The sequence below is a fragment of the Chaetura pelagica genome, unplaced genomic scaffold (genome assembly GCF_000747805.2).
Source record: "Chaetura pelagica isolate M959 unplaced genomic scaffold, ChaPel_1.0 scaffold170, whole genome shotgun sequence".
Taxonomy (NCBI): Eukaryota; Metazoa; Chordata; class Aves; order Apodiformes; family Apodidae; genus Chaetura; species Chaetura pelagica.
In genome coordinates this window covers 876,416-892,748 of record NW_009952048.1, presented here as the reverse complement: position 1 = coordinate 892,748, position 16,333 = coordinate 876,416, and positions in this window count along the sequence as shown.

Below are 16,333 nucleotides of genomic sequence, written 5' to 3'. Positions count from 1 at the left end.
ACTCTTTCCAGAGTAAAGAATCTGATTTCTCTTTTTTCTCTGGATCTAATTTACATTTATCTTAGAACTTCAACTTCTCATACTCAATGAGCATTCTTCGCTTCCTCACAAACTACATGTTCTGTGGGCTCTGCTGAAGCTGAAAGAAAGGAATTTGAGATTAACTGAAAAGAGACGAAGGGAACATTTGGGTTAATTCATTTTTTGGTAGAAAATCAATAAAGTCAGATTATGACAGAAAGACCAGTATTATGAACTAATAAAACCTAGCCAGTTATTACATGAAAGTTGCTGAAGGCAATTAATTTCCCAGGTACCTTCTCATCATATTTTAAAGAAATGAGCCTATTAATTGAATATAAAGAAACTTTTACATACTGTAATGGACTCAATTTTTTTGTATTGCCATCAAGATGAGAAATGCCTTAAAATTTAGTGAAAAAACATGCTGAAAATTAATGCAACTTCCCTAGGTTTTACCATAAAAATTGAAGCAGCATTTTGCACTATCCAAAACCAGCAGACTTGTGTATTTCAGCACTTCAGAGGCCCTCTTTCCAGAGGCTGTCTCCCAGGTGGATTCTCAGCTGTCTAGTAACACAGCCAAGCATTGCACCCTCAGTGCAGAAATTAATTTGAGTATTTCATGGGGGGAGAAGGAGCCAGGGAGCAGTAGTTCGTAGGCATGCAATACCTTTGAGACCTCTACCCATTTGGTCAAATATAGCTGAAATTAGCTGACATACGAACAATTATAAAGCAAGACCTGAAAAACAAATGATATAACACCGGTTCCCTTCAGAAAGCAAGCTATAAGGGCAGAATGGACCAATTCAACTTTTTTACCTCCTTTGTGCATTTAGAAAAGCAAACACATGGTAACTAAAGAAGCAGCTAGGATGGCTGGTAGAGGGTGGCAGGAAAAAATGCACAAGTGATGCAAAAGTCACAAACAATAGCACTTACTGTCACTCTTTAAGTCCAGCAGTTTAAGCCAAATAGCACTATTTTCACTGACTGAGATTTCAGGACAGAAGAGGAATTCCTTCAATAAAGGCAAACTTTGAAAGGCCAAAATGCTGCTACTGTGCTTCTATGTCAGAAGGAAAAACTTTAATAGAAAAACAATGAGTTAAATTTATCTTTGGTGCAGCTCTCAGATAATTCCACTGACCCCAACATAATTAAATCCCTCAGCCAAGGATGTTTCCTAATTTTTGGCAAAAGTGCAGAATACAGAGAGATTTGATGTCTCTGCCCTGGGTTCCTGCACTAGAAGCCAAATTTAGCCACCAGCTTGAGCCCACACCTAATTGCACTCAACATTAAGTGTCTTTTCAAGACTTTTGCTAAGACTGGACCTCTGTGTGTTTCAATTTTTGGCCAGGTGACCACTGTGCCAGTAGTAGATAGAAAATGGCTACATAGACTTAACAGCTGTTTTGAAACATGTTTCCATATTTGTAGCATGGTTCACATGTCAAGCTGTTATCAGATTGCTGTGCTGAGCAGAATCAGTACAACGTGCTTTAAATATCTAAACTGAGACAGCTTCAGAAGTGATCAGCAAATGGCATGAAGCAGATGTACAGTAGCTATAGAAACCACAGCTTACACAAAACAAATAAGCATGGACCATTACCTGCAATTTGGTTCACGTTCCTTCAACTGCGTCACATCTGTTGTAAGGACCCTTGTAGGGAACACTGAGAAAATGTGTTGAACACAAATACTGTTGAACGAAGAATAAAATTGTTTCAGACTTAATGGTGCTAAAAGGGTATTTAAATGTACTAATAAAGAAACTAATGAGGGATGCTGTTGTTCCAAAGCAAAACACTAGCAAAAATGAGCTACAGCAACCTGCCTGTGGAGCAACAGACACTGCATCACATTGACACAGGCAAGGCAGTTGTAATTGCTTTAATTATCAATTTAAAAAAAACAAAACAACCCAAACTGTTCAGAACTTTGCACTATTTTTATTACTTGATGGCATACAACTGTAAGATTTTGCTTTTTCCCCCACTAAAAGTCTGACTCTCAATTCAAAAGTGGATTCGAAATAAGAGGATTTGAAATGAAGATTGGATTTCAGCTGACAGCAGCGACCACAACATTCTTCACCTCTTTCTGGGCCTCCGGGGCTCCACCAAGAAAATATCTGTCTCATTTCATGCAAGAAAAATTGAAACATAAGAACGAAATGTAAAAGCAAACACCAGAAGTAGTCATGTATCCTTACTAAGGCACAGATGAAATTCTCACTTGCATCTCACCCCTCTAGAATTTCTTTGCTTTAATTGCAGACCTGGTGGGCTGATACTCTGAAGAGCACTCTGATGTCAGGAAGGTGCTTTTAGACTCTAAGCCAGGATGCTGAGTTTGAAAGGTACATAAGGACACAAAAAAGAAAAGAGAAGGTGATTTGGGAGCCAATACCATGGATGGCTGTGAGGCTTTGTCCACAGACAGGGTCATAGCCTTTCTCAGGAATGAGTGAGAGGCAGGAATAGCTACTAGTCAGCAGCAGCACTGAGCCCCTCATCTTAAAAATGCTTTAATTGCTCCCTAGAAAAGCATGATGCAAATGTGTTTGGTAAAGAGGTTTGGCTGTCTCTTAACTGCAGTCAGCCTGCCTTTAGCATCTGTGCCCAGCTTTGAAGAAGATCCTTTAGAGAGGATAGGAAAGGAAAGCTAGGAGAGATGAGCAGCCATATGCACTCTAAATCCTTGAGTCTTCATGCATCAACCAGCAAAACAAAAAATTATTATCAAGGGATGGACTAGTTTAATATCAAAATATATCTGATAGACAGCTCCACTGCATTATCTCTTGTAAATCCCATACCAAGTCACCCCTTGAAGACAATAATCAAATCTCAAGTCTTTATTCAAAGGCCAATGTCAGTCTGCAGACTGTGATGTTTTAGTTTGTAATACTGCCAGGTTTATGATGGATAATACTAATTATCATTGCATTGTCTAGGAGTTTAATCTGGTAACACCCAATTAAAAAGTCTTATAGCGTCCAGAGGCTCCATTGCACTATGTAATGTACCAATGTATAGAAAAAAGACAGTCCTGTCCTTGAGATTTTGCAGTTTTAATAGACAAGAGATAAGGACTGCAGACAGGAGGGTCTGCAGAGCAATTTTTACAAATAAAAACCTGACATTTATGGACATCAAGGATTTAAAACACAGATTCAACAAGTGCACTTAAATGAGTATTCCTGTATTTTCTAGTTTTACAAAGTATGTCCTTAGTAATGTCAATAGCTCATAATACTAAACTAAGAAGAATCAGAATTTTCCAGGATATGACACTAGGAGATATTTCCAATGGTTGCAACAAAGTTTAGGTTATGTGAGATAATTTTGCTAGTGTACTGGGAACATGGGTAGGGGTGATCACTCAGTATAAGGCTCTACCATTACGCAAGATACTAAGAAAGGAAATTATCTCATTCAAAGATTATAGGCCCTCTTTTTCTTAGAATCATCACCTGTAATAGCTAATACCAACCTAATTTTTTGTCCTGTGGGGTATTCTGCAATAACAGCCTCAAATATGACATCTATTATTGGTATGTGGAAAGAGGAGCATGTCAGGTTAGAAACTTGACATCTGGGGCATTTTCTTGTTTTCCCTAAGGATTATTGAATAATATTCCCTACATAAATTACTCAGTGCATTACATGACATTTTTCCCATACATAATTCATTTTTTTCATTACTTTCACAACTTATAAAAGGAAAATTTCCCCAAAAAGTTTAAAGAAAAGATTTGCCATTTAGTTAATTTTGTTATTCATTGAGCTCTAGCTTGCACTTTTTTTTTCATAAATACAGTTAATCAAAACTAAAACAGTTTGAGAAGGGGAAGGCAGGCAGTAATATAACACATAGAAAGCACATCTAAAGAAAATAATTCCACAGTTATTTGTATTTTACCACCTGGAAGGTAAGACTCAGAAGGGGAGCAACATGAGATTCTCTGTGAACAAGTATTGAGTGTGCAGCAGCAAAAGGGAATGATGGAAAACACTCCCAGGGCTGCCACTAGCAAGGTGAAAATAACCTTTTGCCATGCAAGGGAGTTACACACACCTCTCCAGCAGAGCAGGACACACCAAACTATGCAGGCTTGCTAATCCTTTTTAAATTATCTACTATTGGTTTTGTACCAGCTTGCATTCATTTCTGGAGAGTGGCTGGAAAAGGTCATTCATGCATTGTGAGGAACTGGGAGACATCTGAACACAGCCTGTCACCAGAATTTAACGAGGTGATCCAGTCTGTGCATGTGCTTCCAACATGTCACAGCAATGATAATGAAAAGCATATATATTCTCTTTCTTCCCTTGATAGATATAGGAGCTAAAAATGGGATAGGTAAGCTAATGGGAGGAAAAGGAAGGAAAGTTAATATTTCGTGCTACGTTTCCCATTCTGTAAGTAGCAAGGTCTCATTTTCAAAATATCTTGTTTCTGGTTATCTGAATGCATACACTGACCTGTTGGGAATTTAACAAGCAAAATCCAAGTTTAAACTGTGGCTCTAAGCCCAATTTCCATATTTTCCCAAGGGTGGGCTGTCAGACTGAGGCAGGTGATCCAACATTTATGTTTTGTGTCTACTTCGAAATGAGAGAGCACCACTGAGTGTATTAATATACCTGGGGGTAGAGCCTCTAAAAGTTGTTTTACACCTGATCCATAGTCCTTATTTTAGCCCAAAACTCAGCCATCAGAAGCAAGTACAATCAAAATCAATTTGTAAAAATCATATGAAGAGGATCAGATGAGCACTGAAAAAGCCTACATTTCTCAGTGTGTGCAACATAGAAGGGATCTATTCAATTTTTTAAAAATTGCTTTTCTGCTCAGATTGTGACATTTTCACAAGAAAATGTCATCTTGCATGCCAGATGGGCTAGAAGTACTGCCCATTATCATTAGTATGCAATACTTTTGTCATCCTACCTGACATTGACTTAGGCAGAGGAAAAAAAAATGGCTAATGGGCAGAGAGAAAGCAGTTGTAGTTAAAAAGATCTGAACCACTGCTTGTAAAAAAAATAATCAGATAAAAAGGGGGAGCAAATTTTCATTTCCATGGCAATGGATAGTTAAATAATACAACATGTAAAAGTGTGGAAGTGAATTTGAAATACCTAAAATAAGTTAGTTGGCCCCAGGTAGGTCTGTGGGCCAGTTAGTCCTGTGTAGGTATCTGGAAAGTCAGCATATTCATACACAGTGCTAATTATTTCTTATAAATTCGAATCCAAGTTAAGTTTAAATCAATTATCTGGATTTTCTATTCTCTAGTTCATTATCTTTCCCTCTAAGAACCTCAGAGAACATGAGGCTTAACTGACATTGAAGTGGACTTCAGTTGTGTTCATTGTCTGTACTTTCACAACTTTTAAAAATGATTTTGCAGAGAAATCTGCAAAAGTTAGTCTAGCAAAAAGAATTTCATTATGTAGTCATTCTTCATGTAGCTACTGCAGACTTTCATATCTTGGACTTTGTTGCTGTTTGCACTCTTAATACTGTTCAAATAATTAATTTAGAGTTGCTTTGATGAGTTTACAGAAGGAATCAGTCTCCTGTTGCCTCCACTCCTGTTTGTTAAACTGCAAGCTAGCAGCACGGCAGGTTTAAGGTCTGATCTTCTCAATTGTTCCATGCTGTTACCCTCACAGGTCCTGCTGATGACAATAGCATAATTACAGATACTCCAGAAAAAATACATTAAATGGAAGAATAGATTTCACATAACTCTACACTTAGCTCAGGCTTTTCAGCCTTTTTGAAGAAAAACTTGTTAATATTTTTCAGCTTATAAATGGTAGAAGAATGAAGCTTCTGAAATCCATTTGTATATCTCTAGGAAATTTTGTAATAGCTAATGGTGTATGAGATATGCTATCACTCAAGGAAAAGCAATGTTTAAAAAGTACTTGTCCGTGGAAAGAAGTAGAATTACTTTCTGGAGACACAGTATATCATCATGAACTCATCTTGAGTTCGCTCTGTTCTGCTTCTCACTAACTTGCATATTTCATGTGGAAGATTTATGGTATAAACACATTTAAAGGCTATAACAGTTGAGGCTGTGTGTTCCGTAACACATACCTTATGTGCCTGCAGTCTGGTTTCCCAGGGGAATGCAGCTTATGTGATCCTGCTGTCTGTGTGCATCCATCTATCATGTGCTGACTACAAGTCCATCTGACAGAAAGGTAAGATTTCATTGACAAATAATTTCCTAAAAATTTCATAAAAGTCTGTGGCGGGGCAAATGGGAGAGATCTAAATTAATATCCTGTGCTGAGGGAGAGTTTGCAGAGTGAGTCTAACAGCAGTTGCCAGTAATCCAGTCAGAACAGATTTGTCCTGTGCATTAGCTGGCTGATGGGTTGGCTCAGGTGTGACTCTGACCCCCACAGCCCTTTGCCTTGCCACTGAGAAAGGGGCACAACCAATATGTAGTCCTACCATGGGAGTGGGAGGATGGGCCATCCAGGGTCCCCTCCATGCCCAAAGGAAGAGAGACACTGGAGAGAACACAGAGGAAACCCAGGGCTGGTGGGTTATCGAGGCGGGGGGTAGGGAATGTGCTGGGCTACTGTTGTGAAGAAATGAAGCAGAAAACAAATCCCTACAAATGCATCTGCACTTGTTCTGCTGGTTCCTAAAAAAAAATTTGTTTGCTTGGAATAATAATTGGAATTACTCTTGTATTTGCTGGTTTAATATGACAGCCTTGACTGTTTCAAGGCAGTAGAGGCAGAATCCAAAACTGTTCAGTCTATTAGCATGAATTTTGCTGAAGGTCTTGAAATGCTGAGCTTGGAATCAATATTATATTCAAGCCTCTGGAGGGGAAGTAGAGCCACATTTGAAAGTATGTTTTGCATGCACTATTTATTTATATATTTATTATACTGTAGTTTCTCAGACACATTTCCTCCCACAGTCACTGCTGAAAGAAAATTAAGAAAAATGTCAAACAATAAAATCACATTTTGTATTTTGCAGAAAAAGAAATGGGGACAAGATCTGTAGATAATGTGTGGTTCTGGAACTTTAGTGACTGAAAAGATTTAATCCTGTTATTAGCAACAGTAAATAAAGTGTGATTATATTAAACCAAATAACTTCTGTTCTGCTAAAGTGTATCTTCCATCCAGTCATAATTTGAAATTATCTGAAAACTAGGAATCTGCTACCAACCTTGGTCATTTGTTTCTCATTGATTGCACATAATGACTGTTCTTAATTTCTCATTTGTATTTAACAAGCCTGAGTTTACAGCCATTAGTTCTTTTTATGCCTTTGTCTGTTAGGATAAAGAACCTTTTAGGGCCCATATTTTGTCTCCTCAAAGTACACTGTAATCACTTTCAGTTGTCTTTTGATAAACTAAACAGATTGAGTCTGTAACTACAACTCTCTTGCTTTTAAATTATTTCATGGCCCTCTTCTGACAAGCCTACAACTTTACAACATCCTGCAGGCAAAATATAAGCACCAAAGATGGGTCTGCAAACAGAACCTCTAAAACGTTCCCTTTCTAATCACTTTCTGGTATCAGATAATTCACCTTAACCCACCTTGCATATCTATTTCTGGATGAGGTGAATCTCTTCTAAGTACCGATGAACCCTGGTCAGTAATTCTGATGTTGACCTCACTGGTGCTGTGTACTGAGGTAAAACCACATCTTACTACAATTCATAACTTCTTTGCTTTTATATCCAAGGGCTGTTTTAATGTTTCTGCTCCAGCACCACCCTGGAATTTCATAAAGAATTATCTTTTCATTCTGAGCCCTAAATCTTCTTCAGACTTGTGTATGCAGAATTCATTACTTGACACTACAACTTTTTGTAGGTTGAATTAGCAAATTGGTTGCTGCCATCTGAGGGCTTTCCAAAAGATTCAGCTGTACTATGGCATTGAGCTATGTAACAGGCATACATGCCAGTCACAAAACTAGATGCAAAACAACCAGAATGCTGCAACCAAGACTGGGTCCAAAAGCGCCTAAAGATGGGTTATTCCCAAGCATGAGGTAGCATGAGCTCTCCGGTGTGCCATGCTTTGTCCTCTCATTTCTGTCACAGCTTCCAACTGCTTCATTCCTTGGATGAAGACTGAGATAGCTAATCTATTCCTATTGCAGTTTCCATCCAGCTCTGGAAAAAAATATTAATATTTCATCTTCTATGAACTAGTATTTTAAAACATGTTCTGCAGCTCTCGTGGGAGTTGCCAAAACCAGAACACTCTGAAGTAGAGGGACAAACAGTAGAATTTATCTGCCTATATGTCTTACTACACCTGTAACTCATGTGGTCAAGTGTATATATTATTTCAGTCCCTCATATTTACTTACAACCATTAAAAAAATGTAAAAAAATCTCCACTATCCTATTGCTATTCCTGTTAAAATATTCTCTGTCTCTCTTTATTACAATCTCAGACTTAGCTTAAAGCCAGGATCTTCGTTCTTTAGTCTGGTATGTTTTTGAGCAAAGTCAGCCCATTTGCATTGAGCTGTGGTACAGCTCTTTACCTGACTTAGGTATAAGAAGAGTCAAGGAATCCCTTGGGCTACCCTTCTGAAGAGAGTAAGTAGATATCCTTGCCCAAGGTTATATGGTTTTCTTCTTTGTAGACTGTAAAGGAGAGAAGGCTGTAAAATCAAGTCATCAAAACAATATTCAAATACACACAGTTTATACATACCATAAACATTGGTATATAGTTGTCACCGTTTGACTCAGGTCCGACAACAACGCTCTCGATCCCTCCCCCCACCCAGGTAGGGAAGGAGAGGAAGAAAAAGAGAGAGACTTGGCTGGATTGAAAACTAAACTACACAGCTTTAATTAAAACACTAATGAATGATACAAGAAAATATATACAATTATATACAGATATATTCAGGTATGGGCAAAAGCCTCTCGCCTCCCCCCACCCCCTGCAACTCCCACAGCACTTCCCTGAACTGGGAAGAGTCCCGAGGAATCCCGGAGCTGCTGCTGGAGAAAGAGCAGAGAGTTATGGGGGTCAGGAGAGCTCGAGCCTGGGGGTCAACAGTGATGGATGGACGGAGCCCTCCCTGGACGCCGGCCATGGACGGAAGAGAAGGGAAGAAGAAGCAGGAAGGAAGTTGTCTTCTGTGATCTCTGACCTTCCTCTGAGCTTACGTAGATATATGGAATGGAATATCTTTGGCCAATTTTGCTGTCTGTCTAACTCAGCCTCCTACGGGGGGGTCACAGATCTCCCCGCAGTGTCTGAGCCGGCAGAGTGAAGGCGCGACCTTGAAGACCCAGCAGTTACAAAAACGTTCCTCTATCTTATCAGCCTAGCAGAACACACTGTTGCTAGTTAAAAGAAAGCTTACTGAAGGGGAAAAAAAAAAAAAATCAGTAAAGGGAAAATTGGCTTAATCCTGGCTCAAACCAAGACAATAGTCCTGCTTCTCATTGATCCAGTTAGTCACAAAGGTTTGTCTTTATTTGGCTGTGACCTGTACTAAGACAAGTTGTGTTACCTGTTACATATATACACAGTAAAACCAGACACAGACGGTAAACACAGGCAGGCACCGACTTGTGCTGGGGGACACTTATAAAAGTTACCTCCTGGACTTCAGCTTACATGGTTAGATGTACTCTGATGTGGAAATAACCTCAGTGAGAGTGAAAATGCACATGAGATCTGGAAAGGTGAGAGTCCATCTTTGCTGATGTTTGAAAAAGATACAAATTCATCAGGCCTGAAACAAAGCTGTATTATGAACTATTTTGGCTTTAAGCACCTGGTAGCACTTGTTAAATAGCACGTTTCTCGGCCTTTTCAATATGAAACTATAAACACTTGATAAAACAAGACCTAGAATCTCAAATTGTGTACATAGTGTCAAGCTGGCAAGCCTGGCTTTTCTCCTGCTGGGATAGTAAGTAAATAAAAGACTCCAATTTTTAAAAAATTTATTTATTTTTCCTTTTTGACTTGCTCTGCAGGCAGTTGACTTTCTGAAATAGAAGAACGAGGACATTTGATTTGTTTCCTTATGGCAGGGAAACTAATCCTTAAAACTGCTAATTCTTTTTTTTTTAAATATATTTCAAATATAATCGTGGTCCTGTAGCTTGATGGATGTTTGCAACATACTGTCTTTGCCTGTGTAGTTTTTCTGTTTTATTTAATATTCTTAAATACTTTTAAACAACATGGGGTTGTTTTGTTAGGTTTTTTTCCTTTCTCCTTGAGATATTATTTGGTATCTTGAAACACACAGGTAATTTCAAAGCCATGTCTCCTTGCCTGCTGCCCACTCTCCTGGTGGCTCTCATCTAGGTGCTCATCTCCTGTCCGGCTCCACACCAAGTTATTGCCCAGTGCCCAAGGTACCCTCAGGCCTTAGCCCTAGACATTCTAGTGCTAGATGCAACTGTGTATGGCAGAAGCTTAACAACCAATCAATGTGCAACTTTTGCATCTGATTAGCACACTGCAGTCGGCACTAGTAACATCAGTAATAGGAACAACCAGCAGGGATTTTGGGCATGTCCTGATTAAAAATACATAGTTCTAGGGAAGATGCATGGTAAAAATACTCCTGCTGCTCCTTGTCATCTTCATCCTTGACACTGGCTGCACTAGAGAAAGTCCTCACGTTGGATGTTCCTCCAGGACCTCATCAGTGCTCTTTCATGGCCAGGCACTGGGGAGAGTTTTTCCTGTTCCTTTTCTCTATCTTTTCTGTGTTTTAGTTTTCCTGAAACTTACTTTGTACCTTTAAAATCAACAAAACCCATCAGCTACAGATGCCTCTAATTAATCATTGTGCATGTGGACCAGCCTCAGCATCCTCTGTGCAGCTATCTCTCCTAGTATCCTGTCTCTGACAGCAAACATTACCAGTGCCAAGAGAAGAGTGTAACAAGAAGATAAGCCTATAGTGATATTTCTCTGGAATACCTTCCTAGAGCCAACGATTTGTGATTCAGGAACTTTCCTAAGCCAGAAATTCTCACGGGATATGTTTGCAATTAGGTGTCCTTGTTTGACTTTCTGCCACAAATTTGTCCCATCGCTTTTTAGACCCATGCAATATTTTAGCACCAAAAATACACTTCGGCAAGGAGTTCCATGTCCCTCTGCACTGCACAACTTCCTTCTGATTTATTTGAACCTGCAATTTTTTAACTCTACTTTGTGCCCCTTATTTTTGTATCAGAAGGGACAATAGTTTCCAGCCTTCTCCATGCCACTCCATGCTCAGCATGACCTCTTGAATATTTCTTTTCCAGGCTGCAAATCCCCAGCCATGCAAGGCTGGAGGTGCATGGCTCATAGAAGAAGAGGGCAAGTTCTGCTCAAATCACACCATGGGCACTGACAACCCAAAACATTCTGTGACATCATAAGAGCACTGTGAGCATCTGCACCTGTCAGCTTCTTACATGTATCTGTAAGTGAAAAAATGTACACAGAAGTGTGTCATTTGGATGAGGGGACCTTGCCTAGGTAGGAATGGAAGATTGTCTTTTTTTTTTTTGTCACTCACACACACGTCCAATTTGAAAATTGTTTTATATTTTAATCTGTGGTTACACAAAGAAGCACAAACAAGCCAAAATCTCCAGCAGAAGAGAAAGGTTTTCCCTTTGAAAAAGGAAAACAAACAAACAAAGAAACAACTTTAAAAAAAAAATTATAAACAGACTGTAGAATGTATTTTTTTTCTTGGCATAGTGGTTGAACAATAAAAGGTTATTAACTTACAATATAACATCTCGTAATTTTATCTGAAATGTTATATGTGTGAGACTCAAATAACAGATAAGTTAAAACGCAAGTTTTATTTCCAATTTGGCTTTTGTTGCTGCAAACCTCCCTTGTAGCAACCCTTAAATCCATATTTTCTGGTTTAGTTAAAAAAATACATAATATAGCACCTTCTACACCATGGCATGGAAATTAGTTTTGCAAACTGCAGTTATAAGTAGGGTTTTTTTTAGTTTGTACCACACCTCATGAAAAAAATAGCACACACTAGATACTGAGCTCTGCAAACTGGCAAAAGAGTAGAAACAGGCAAAGGAACATTTACTGTCATTCAGTCTTGTCAGAGTAAAATTTATGAAAGCCTTGTCTGACAAAGTCAACAGATACTCAGTATCCAGTGGCTCTAAGATTCAGGCCCTTACCCTTTCGCTGAGTTGATAGATACTTTAATCAAGGGGATGTAGAAAATGATGAGCAGCTGAATATAAACATTCTCTCCTTTAGTCTCAATTGTGCAGTAAACAGACCACAGGAGTGTGCATGTATTTTAAAAATTACTGTACTAAGCAGATCCCACAAGCAACAAGTAAATGGAAAATGTTCACTTAAGATATGCAGCACTGAATTTTGCTACATGATGAACTAATGTTTCCATGTTCACTCATCTCCTACATTGTCTGAGATGTTTATCTGGCCCCATTTCTCAATCTGAGCCCGGTATCCAGACCATCAAAGAAAACATCTATTCCTACATGTCTTAACTGACACGGTGTGTAAACCAGCTAGCACTAAGCTACAAATCAGCTCTTCCTTGGACTTTCCTCTGTGGATTTCCCAAATGCAGACAGACAGCTGGAGGAGAAACAGCAAAACTGAAAGTGATTCTCACTGTGAGAATCATTGCTCAGGTAACATGTTTCTACGTGGAAGGAGCACCCAGTGGTCACAAGTCTTTTCCTTCCTGAGAGGGTGAGGGTAGCACTGTTCAAAGGCCTGAGGTTTTGTCCTTTCCTCAAATGGAGGTTACAGCAGTTTGAGAACCACAGCATAGAAAACAGAAAAACCATCACAAAAACCTGAGAGCAGTTTGTATGAGCAATTGCTTAAGTCACTGAGATGTTGTTTGTATGCATTTCTAATGCACTCATTACCATAATAGCACCTAAACAATTTATTTTCTTCCTTTCTTTTTACTGTTACAGTAATAATTTATTTTAAGTGGGTGCTACATCAGCCAATTTCATATAAGATATTACTTCTGCTAACAAATGTTACCTATCTGGGCAAGTAGGATGTGTAATTTTAAAAAGATCAATCTTCAAAGGATCACAGCTCCAACCATAATGTTGCTACCTATAGAACTACACAGCCCAGTTTTTTGGGTTTTTTTGCAATGAGAAGCTGTACCCTATGACAGATCACCTCAACATGCATTACCTGAATCTCCAGAGCAAAGTTTCTAAGGTTTCCACCAGGGTGAATGTTTCAAATGGGTACTGCATGCTCAGATCACCTTCTTCTAACTTTATCCAGGAAAAGTATTTTCCTAACAAGATGGGGGACACGCCTAGTGAGAAAGGAATAATTTACTTTGTCTTTAAAATATAGCTGGGTTAGAGGGAGGATTCCAGTGCTGTCTCACATACCATTCATGTAGTTACCTAAGGAAGTCAGGCCTAGCTTAAAATACCATAAATGCAGTCCACAACTGATTGCTAAAATATGCTCAGAGAGACAGAGTGGGAAGGTATTTCTAGTGAGTCGCCCTACAAGTTTCTCCTCTGCTCAGTCTACTAAAGATTTTAGTTTATGTAGAGCTGTAGAATAGTTAATGACAAGCTACAGGGGTGGCAAAATCTGTGGAATATAAGACCAAATTTTAAAACAACCTTGTGATGTAGTTGTCCAAAATCAACAAGATTAATTTAGCCTGTCTTTGCCTCAAATGCAATGTGAAGGGTTTATTCCTGGCAAGCTATTACAGAACAAATCAATGGGGATAACAATCAGCTAGACAGCTGTGTGTTGGTGAAAGAGCAGGTTTATAGGGGTCACAAAACTGGTACAGATGCAGCAATGTAGCACTGCAGAAGGAAGACAACTTTCATTTTAAGAAGGGTTACAGGAATGGGGTATGCAATAAGAGAGAAGATATTTCCTCTGTCATGCAGAGTGCTGGTGAAGTGTTACCCAGAGCACTGCATCCAGTCCTGGGTTCTGCACTCGAAGGTAAGTCAAAGAAAATGCAAGGAAATGTGAGCAGTGAGAGGTCTGAAAAGAAAATCTACAGAGAAAAAATGTAGTCAAAAAGACCAGAGTTGTTCAGCTTGGAAAATGAGGACTGAGAAAGAAATTGAAATCTTCCATTGTCACAAATATTGTTATAAGACTTTCTTGCTAACTTCACCGTGTTTAGAATAGATACCAGACAAAACTTAGAGATGAGAGTAAAGAGAGGGCAGTATGGTGACCCTGTGAGATTATGAAATCATCAGTGCAGGACATTCAAGTTATGTCAATATTAACAATTTGGTAGTATTAGAACATAGGCCTGGGCACTCAGTCATCCTCCTTGCATAAACAGCAGTTGTTCTGGGTCCATCAACACTCCTCAAACAGTTCCAGAGCATGGACTGGCAGTTCACATGGATCAAGGACCTTTTCCAACAGACAGACTTAATGGGAGCATCCTTCACAGCAAGGTAGGAGAGTTCCAAGTATCTTTCCTTGGTCCATTTGGTCTCAAGATCAAAGTACTGTGCCGGGCACATTTACTGCAGTCCACTAGTAAAAGTCTGTAGGAAGGTAAACCTACCTCCATATCAGAAGGGGTTAGGAAATATTGCACTGCCTTATCTAGCCCTACATGCTTGCAGTCTTGTGTTTATTTATTAATGATCTTTGATGAAGTATGCAGAAAACTTTGGGGTACAATACTATCCCAATTAAATCCATTCTCCAGGATCCTTATACAGAGGCAGTGAGGCTGACCTTAAAACAAATGACACAAAGGAAAAAAAAAAGCTTTTTTCCCCCTCCCTGAGTGGTGTATCTTGCAGATAACTCAGTAGAAATAGAAAAAGCAGTCTAATATAAATCAAGTCCAACATCTCAGCTGGAGATAAACAACTTTTATCAAATGGAAGATGCAGAACTCAATTTATTGTTATATGGCATCATGGGAACAAGCATTAGCAAACAGTACAAGTATATTGCCCTTCCATCATTTAGGAATTCAGAGGGGGCTGGAGGCTCCACACTACAGCACAGTTCTCAAACAGCCTCTTTGCACCAGCTGTGAGCCTGGCTTTATCAGGCTTCACAAACAAAGAAGGTGTCTATAACACAGTCACTGCTCCAACTGTGCCATGGCTGATAGCAGCTTAGCTGCAGCAGCAAGGAGCTCAGCCTGGGCTACAGATCCTCCCAAAAGGGGTGGCTTGGTCCATCTGCATAAGCACTGTGTTGCCCCAGCTGGATTCTAGCTGTTGTGTGAGGCAGTTAACCTAATCCTAGCTCAGGTAGGTCTTTGCTACAACCCCAGTGTAGGCATGGCCAAAAAAGTACCTCAGATGGCTAACTGAGCTGCTGGAAAACAGTGTCTGTGATTCCTAGAGGGCTTTGTTCATGAAGACTCAGCCTCAGGAGGCTCCTTTCATGTATACATTGGGAAACACTTCAGTATGAAATCAAGGCTTCATTGGAATACACTCCTCGTTGCCCCCACCCTTCCTGCACACACCAAAGTCCTACTTCATCTACATCATCACACTTCATCACATCTTGGCATCTAATTTTTTGGGAAACAGTGAAAAAAAATGAGAAGATGTGGCCACTCAGGTGTCACAAAGGTGAACGAGATGACCCAGGAACTGAAGGAGAGGGTTATGAATGTGTCCACTAATAATAAGAAAAAAAAATATCTTTGGTTTGCTGTGAGAAAAGCAGCAGCAAGCTGAGTGGCAAGGGTCAGCCCATCAAAATGGGGAAATCTTGTGGAAAGTGAATATTTTCCTGCTTTGAACTTCCTTTCCCTGCTTCTTTCCATATTCATGGTCAGGCTCAGTTCAGGCATGTTCAATTAAGATATCTAATTCCATTGGCTAAAAAAGTAAAGCTGAAGACACTAGCTTTAGTGGAGGAAAAAGCAGATGATAGAGAGCCCCAAATTCTTGAATTCTAGCAGTAGCAGGGGAGTAATGAAGATAGTTCAGCAAAATGTGTTTTCTGAACCCCGCTTAAAAACAGAGAGTAGAGAAAGTGAGTTACTTGGAGCAAGATAGCTTTAAAACTGGATGTTCAAACCTGCATCTGAGGAGGACAGTGACTTTGAGGAATGCTTGAAGGACCTCACCCACTGTCAAGTCTCATTCTGTTCCCTTGCAATCCCGCACAATTTGGTCTAAGTCACCTGAGAGAAAATAAATGGTGGGTGTATAATTTTTTTTCCTATTCCTCCTGGGTCGCCTGCTGCACAGCTTGAAATCTGTGGTTTTGTAGCAAACAA